The sequence below is a fragment of the Hemiscyllium ocellatum genome, unplaced genomic scaffold (genome assembly GCF_020745735.1).
Source record: "Hemiscyllium ocellatum isolate sHemOce1 unplaced genomic scaffold, sHemOce1.pat.X.cur. scaffold_716_pat_ctg1, whole genome shotgun sequence".
NCBI classification, from domain to species: Eukaryota; Metazoa; Chordata; class Chondrichthyes; order Orectolobiformes; family Hemiscylliidae; genus Hemiscyllium; species Hemiscyllium ocellatum.
The window spans coordinates 181,671-189,295 of NW_026869194.1; the positions used below are offsets into that span (position 1 = coordinate 181,671).

Genomic DNA, 7,625 nt, shown 5'->3' on the forward strand with positions numbered 1-7,625 from the left:
CATTGCAAGATTTATATGATTCCAATAGTTTTCTTGAAGAGTCATGTCAATTTTATTGATGTAATTTTTATCACAATAAATCCTTTGACATTTATTTCAGAATTAGGAGGGAAAGAATTTGGCCACGGATGGGACTTTTACTGTGAACAAAACATAGAGTCAATGAATTTCATCTGGAAAGGAATTCTCATAATTGTGTGATTATTGTTCACTGACATCTAATATGGGAGGAAAAGGAGAATTGTCAACATTTCCAAGCAATATTTTTCTTACCGTGAAATGAAAATAAAAATCATTTTGGAGGGCAACTTGTTTGAAAAAAGGAAGCAGTCATTTCATTTGACATTTGAGTTGAAAACTCATTCCCGTTTCCCCCATTGTAGTCTTTACAATAATTTAAAACTTCGTGTTGGTTGACCAAAAGAACCAATTGATAAAATCAAAATGTTTCCTTGTACACTAAAAAAAGTAAATGTAAAGCAATTTTACTCTGAAAATTATATCGCTCTGAATGTAATCATTTCACACACAATAAATGTTTATGTTGAATTGAAATGTCATCATAGCTGTAGAAGTGTTTTCCCCTGACAGGGAATGAAGACTCAGGAGGCAGACTGAGCTGAGGCATGTGCAGCAATCAGTTAATGAAGGGATCATCCCCGAGGCCAATCACGGAAGGGAGATCCATGACACACTGTAACATATACAGTAAAGAGCAGCATTTTATGGACTTTCTGCATCACAATGGCCACATGCAATGTGGTTACAGCCCTTCCCTCCTCATCCAAACACCCAATTGAATCACATAATCGCAGATCGGCATTCTCATGGACATCCCCATATTCCAATTGGGAACTTTCCATGCGTCTTATTGACATAGATTCCAAAGTTATTCCTGAACTCTCTCGGGCCTCTCAGGATACCTTATCAGTTGGGAAATTTTGAATTCTGCTAGTCATTATATCAAAGCCAATTACTCCTTATATTTTTCTCTGTCTTAATTATGTATGTACAAAGAAATAGAAAAGACAGTTAATTTTAGCTTACTTGCTATAAGATTAGTAATATGACTTGTGTTATAAAGTTCGTTATATTGTGTAAAATTATACAGCTACTCCTTCTGTCAGGACTTCATAATTCATGGGCAATCAACATCATACCGTGAAGTTAATTCCTAAAACTAAGTAACTTCAAATCTCAGTCTAAATGCTTTGCTATGATGTTTATAGTAGGCATTGGTTACATGTATCAAACTTATGTTGCAAATTTCCCCTATTATACTCAAACATCTGTAATTAGAACCTTTGTTTAATGTTCTGAGTAACTGTAAAATAATAACTATATCTGACAAATGAACTCTTCTGTTGTCATAATAGCTGCTTAGTGAGTTAACTGGGCTGCACCCTGCAGCTGCTGTTTATTCATTTATTGGGACAATTATCCTTTCATTTATGAAGATCAGGATTGGTCATTTGTCTGTATGTCGGCATGCTCTTATAAAGAAATGTCTGGAATGTTGTAGTCCTGGCGTTGGACTCGGTCCATTGGTAGTGTGCTTTCTTTTAATTTAAGGCTGGAACAGAATGTTAGTCTAGTTTATCACCCCCTGACACCTTGTATTTTAGTTCTAAGGTAGGCTGCCTGTTTTTGAAAGTCAGACATTTTGTATGAGCCAATATGGGCCATTCTATTCCAGGTGGGTGCAGCCCAGAACAGCAAATCAACTAAGATTCAAGAATTGAAATAAAAATCACCATTCGCTACCATTGGTATCTGTAAAATGCAATGCGTTCATGTTACTGAGCCTTAACTACACACTTAAAACTAGATACACTGGATTTGGTCAATTCTTAACTATTAGATTTTAACAACAATTAATCTTAAAAACATTTCATAGCGAATTTAAAAATGATTAGAAATCTCATATAGCTGCCCGTCATGTGTAAAAATGAACAGCATTTATTGGAGTGTAAAATAATCAGACCTCTCTTAATATGTCAGGATGAATATTAATCCAATGATTTCAGTGAACATTCAAATGAGAAGGGAACAGATATTACCTGTGAGTGTTGGATAAGGAATCATTAATTAGTTTGTATTTGTGTTATCCTGGAATAAGAGAACTTTTTTAAAAAAAATAATGACACTAAGAAATACTGGATTAAATTAAAATGTGAATTTGACGATGTTTGTTACAAAACCGAAACTGTGTGATTTTTGGAATGACAATGAATTGATAATTAATTTTAGAACTTTGGCAAAGTAAATGATTCAATATTTCTAAATGGATTTGCTCTGATGTTGACTAGATATTTCTTAATCTGTCAGCCGAGAATGCAAATTCTGGCACGATGATATGGAAAGACATTAGACATTCAGTGAACATTGATCAGAAATGGTTTGTCATTCAAAATTCTCAGATCTTCAAGATTTCTATACTTGGTTTCTCTACTTTTCTTCTGAAGAAATATAATATATAATAAGAACAAATTCTGCATTGTACTTAATTCATGCAATTTTTCATCTCATCAATATTTAGACATTTGAGTCAGAATTATAAAGAAAGTAAGTCATAAGGGAGATTTATTTTCACAGAAGCATACAGTCAACAGCATTTATCAATGTATTTGTTTCAATGTTGTCTCTGAATAAACAGATGAATACATTTAATGGGGGATCTTTTGACAATGTAATGAGCCACAATTAAATTTTTATCATAATTTTTGGCTTGGAAATCTATCAGAAAAAAATCCTATATTCAGGACTTGCTTCATCTCGATACATGTTACGTGTAGTATCCTCAGTCATAAGAAATAAGGTGTCATCATGGGTCTGGGAAAGATATAGTGTGTAAATTATAATAAGGTTTCTCTTACGTATGTTTGGATCTGGTGAGACGGTGATGTTTGCTGTGATTATTCATCCTGAGAACAATAAGGCACGTACAAAGCGTATTTCACCGAACAGTAATTTGGTGGTCTTGAAGACCATTACGAGTACTTTGATTTCAATAATGTTGAGCTGATTTCCATGATCAGGGAAATATTTTACAACATTTTACCAAAATTCTGGATTCTAAGCATTCAATGGGTTTCATGAAAACACCCTTCACTTGTCGTCATTATCAAGCGAGGTGTATAACGCTCAGGCACTGGCTGCAAGTCAAGGTGCCAGGAAGTCTGCATAAAACTCTTCAAAGCACAACTCTCGGGCTGGTTGTGACTGGATCTCTCGAACCTTTGTGACCTCTTTGACTGGTCTTTCCACAATTTTCTGGAGCTGATTATTTTGTCTAATGTTTGCTTTAGTTTGGCCTTTTTAGCTCCGATTTCTCCTGCTGTCGGAATATTTAGAATGTTCAATTATGTGCGACAGGTCACTTGACATTACTGGACAGGGAAAATATGATTGGGAGATGCCGGTGTTGGACTGGGGTGTACAAAGTTAAAAATCACACAACACCAGGTTACAGTCCAACAGGTTTAATTGGAAGCACACTAGCTTTCGGAGCGACGCTCCGTCATCAGGTGATCACCCGAAAGCTAGTGTTTTTCCAATTAACCCTGTTGGACTATAAACTGGTGTTGTGTGATTTTTAAATTTGTACACCTCAGTCCAACACCAGCATTTCCAAATCAAATCAACCATGAGTTCGTTGAATGGTTGAGCAGACTCCTTGCGCTGAATAGCATACTTCCACTTGGTTTAACATTTCTTCTAACGCCTTATTTTATTCATAAGTTCAGAATTGTGAGGGGATGGGATGAAGTGACATAAAAGGTTTATTGAACAGATCAGACAAAGCAGGAACAAGGCTCATAAACTCAGGAAGAAGAAATGTGCTGTGACCTGGGGGCAACAAATGACACTGGGCACAGCACAGGCGGCTGTGTACAGAAGCTGTGATTGCTGAAGAAAGTTGCTAGATCTTATACAGTTGGCAAGTCAGTGATCACGCTGGATGATGGATCGTTGTATGATTCACACACAGCAGAACTTTGTGAAAGAATGAAATGTTTGTTTCATTGGAGACATTTTCTGTGGTTCCAATTCCGATTGACTGTGTGAAATACTGGTCTGACTTTTGTGTGAAGTGTTAGGTTAAAATACTCATGAACAACCCCACTGGATAAGTCTGTGCTCCCGATCTGTAGGTTGTTTTTGTCTTTCTTTCGATGTAAATTCATAGAAAGACAAGATGGAATGTAGGGCGGAAAGAAAAATGGGTTCTTTCTCATTACACCAATTTCATCTACAATTGAATAGAATGGCTGCTTTCATTCTTCATTTCGACTTTAATGTGGTGTCGATTATTTGTGAATCTCCCGTGCAGTGAAGGGCAAGAACAAGATTCTCGATCCAGTGTATACCAGAGTGTGAGCTGCAAATAAAAACTGCTAGAGCGGTACATAAAGTTAGCAACCAGAGTGTGACTCGAACCTGTGAATGTGGAGCACAGCGGTATAATTACCCACTACCATAATCTCTCGGTCCCCACTGCACATTTTGTAGAGGGGTGACATATGACCACTCCATTGTGCCTCTGCCTTCACCAGAATTATAATAACAGCAAATTCCAATAAATAGCCATGCTGGTCAGAATGAATAACTGTCATTGATACATTCTGAGTCAGAACTGAATCAGAATGAAATAGGACAAGAATATTCTTTCATATTTACACGTACATTTGACTCATAATTTCTTATGTCACTTTCTCTCTCACGTGAAGAAGCAGCCATGGAGAGGGAAATAAAGGCGATGTTGTCGCTCAATGGCCTTTCTCATTTGGCTGAACCTGAAATGGATTAAATCGCAAGAAGCGCTGATTTGTTCGTTTCATTTTAATTTTGCTGAAACCTCACAATGTTCATTAATAATCAGAAGTGAATTAGATATATCTCATTGGAACGATTAATGTTGCATTCAAATTTGCTCTGACTTTATTTCAGCTTAAGGAAAATACTGCTAAGAAAAACAGAGGGTTAAAGTGCAAAAGAAAACCCACCAGTTTTGTTGCTCGTTGCTTTGGCAAATTTCACAGAGTACTACATGGATCAAACATCATGGTGTTTGTTCTCACATCCTGACCGCATGTGATGAAAGCAGGAAGTCGTTCACCAAGCAACTGGTCACTTCCTATTCATTATGTAATATCTTCCCTTCACAATAAATAAAAATCCACTCAGTTCCATTTACAATGCTTAAGGTGGAATATTATGCCAAATCTTTCAAAATGCAGACTTTTGGAACCGAATCTTATTCAGCTGCACACATTAAAGGAATTTCTTTACATTTAAAGTCAACTAACTTAGACATTGTTTCCCCACAACTTCCGACCGACTACACCCCATCCCTACACCTTTACCTACCCACACGCTGTGTCTCTCCTTGTGAAATTTATTCCTTGCATGTTAACAAAAGTGCCTTTCCAAATATTTTGAAAACCAGATTCTCGGAGTGACAGCGATTGTGTTCTCATCATTTCTTTCTCCTTCAAAGGTTTGATTAAAGATATTGAACACTGATATCTAGATGTTTACTTACTTGAAAGATGGAATTTTCCACCTATTTACTCTGACCAAACATTTCATAACCTGCAAAAAAAAAATTAAGTCTTCCTTGGTTCAAGGATAACTGTTCTCAGTTTTCCAAGAAGACAAGTGAATAAAATCTCATCTTCAGTACACCCCCATCAGCATCTTCTCTAATGGCTTTACACCCCAGTAAACCCCGTCATTATCAATTCATGGAATCACAGAATCCTACAGTGCAGAAAGAGCATTTCAGTCAATCGGGCCGGTATCGACTCTCTGAAGAGCATCTCACCTAGACCCACCTCCCCTCCCTATTTCCATATATTTCACCTGAAGAAGGGGAATCCCTCCCCCCTTATGATTTCAAATAAACCTGTTGGAGTATAATCTGACGTCCTGTGATTTCTGACCTTATCCCCACATTTCCCATGGCTAATTCACTTAACTTACTTAATTCACTCCCTGGACACGAGAGGACAACTTAACTTTGCCAATCAACCCAACCCTCCCTCTGAAAACCAGTGCGAATTACTGAGACAATGTTCCATCATACTGAGTAAATGCTGTATCATTTTGCAATGGTTTTATACCCTGGTAACAGCCTCATCAGAATAAATGAACCCAAATTCAATGTATCGAAACGGTACTCTGTCCTTTACAATTTCATTCGTGCTGCGGGAAATGTTTCTGCACTCATATTTGAATGTGTTTACGTTGTTTCTTCCTCAGCTTCCTGCTTCTAGTAAACACTTCAATCCGGAACAAGTCTGTCAAATACTTTTCATTCCAACACAGTCACAAGGTGAAGTTTGCAGAAGGCACGTGTTTGGCCGTTCACTGACACACAGCCTTCCTGAGAGCTGCAGTCCTTCCCCACCTTTATTCAGGCAGCACTGTCCTTCCTGTGACATGCCCCATCTAGAATAGAAGGACAGGTATCAATACCCGCACTTGGGAATGGAGCGACAGTTTTAAAATATTTACACTGTCCCCAGCGGAGAATTGAGCCCTGTGACAGGCGGGGATACTAACTACTATACTACCGAGAACAAGAGTGTCAAAGGAGGCCCTTCAACCAATTGTGGCCACACTTCTCAAATACAACTGCCTAATGAACTGAATCACATTTCACAATTCTTACTCCACAGCCTTATATGTCTTGGCATCACAAGCTCACATCTGAATATCTATTCAGGTTGTAAGGTTTTCTGTCGCTCTGAACAATGCAGATAGTATATTCCAAATTCCAACCACCCACTGGCTGATAAAGCTTTTTCGCACATCTTCGCGACTGCGCTACTCAGTTCCTCTGATTCTGGGGCTGGGAATTGGGACTATGTGGCAGCAGTGGTTACTGCCTTGTGTGGGGAAACTGGTGAAGTAGCCAATGTTAAACTGCATTACGATTGAAGCATACATTTCAACAATACCGGTACTTTCCCCGAAGTTTTTGATGTTTTGGAGAAATCTACTTATCTCAGCCTTCAGCATATTAATGATGGAATCACCACAGCCTCTGGGGGAACCGATATTAAACGGTCAGCCCATTCTGAGTTCCCACATATCTGCCACTGTTCGCTTAGCACTGATATTGTGCATTATTTGCGCTGCCTAATATGTCCTATGAGACTGTATTTATTGCACACTATCAGCGCTCTCATCTGTGGGATGCCGTGATCGTATAGTGGTTAGTACTCTGCGTTGTGGCCGCAGCAACCTCGGTTCGAATCCGAGTCACGGCAGTAATTCCTCTATCTGCTGCAGCTCTTGGGAAACACAAAGGAATCAGTTCCTTGGATAAGGTAATTTTTTCCAAGGTGATGATCTTTTCCCTTCAAATTCTGCTCGCTCACATCTCTGTATTTCATATGTCAGAATTCAAATCCACCCGTTCTCAGAGATTTCACTCCTCCTACGATCACTAACTGAACTTTTCATCCCACAGCCCCATTACATTAATTTAGAGATGCCGGTGTTGGACTATGGTGTAGACAGTTAAAAACCACACAACGCCAGGTTGGAGTCTAACAGGTTTAACTGAGCACTAGTTTTCGGAGCACTGCTCTTTCATCATGTGGTTGCGGAGTCAT

At 38.4% G+C, this 7,625-nt stretch overlaps 1 non-coding gene across 1 annotated transcript; it reads left to right on the plus strand.

Moving 5' to 3' along the window:
• Positions 1 to 7,205: 7,205 nt before the first annotated feature.
• trnah-gug (transfer RNA histidin (anticodon GUG)) lies at positions 7,206 to 7,277 on the plus strand. The gene has a single exon. It is a non-coding gene; the product is annotated as a tRNA-His (tRNA).
• The last annotated feature ends 348 nt before the right edge of the window (positions 7,278 to 7,625 follow it).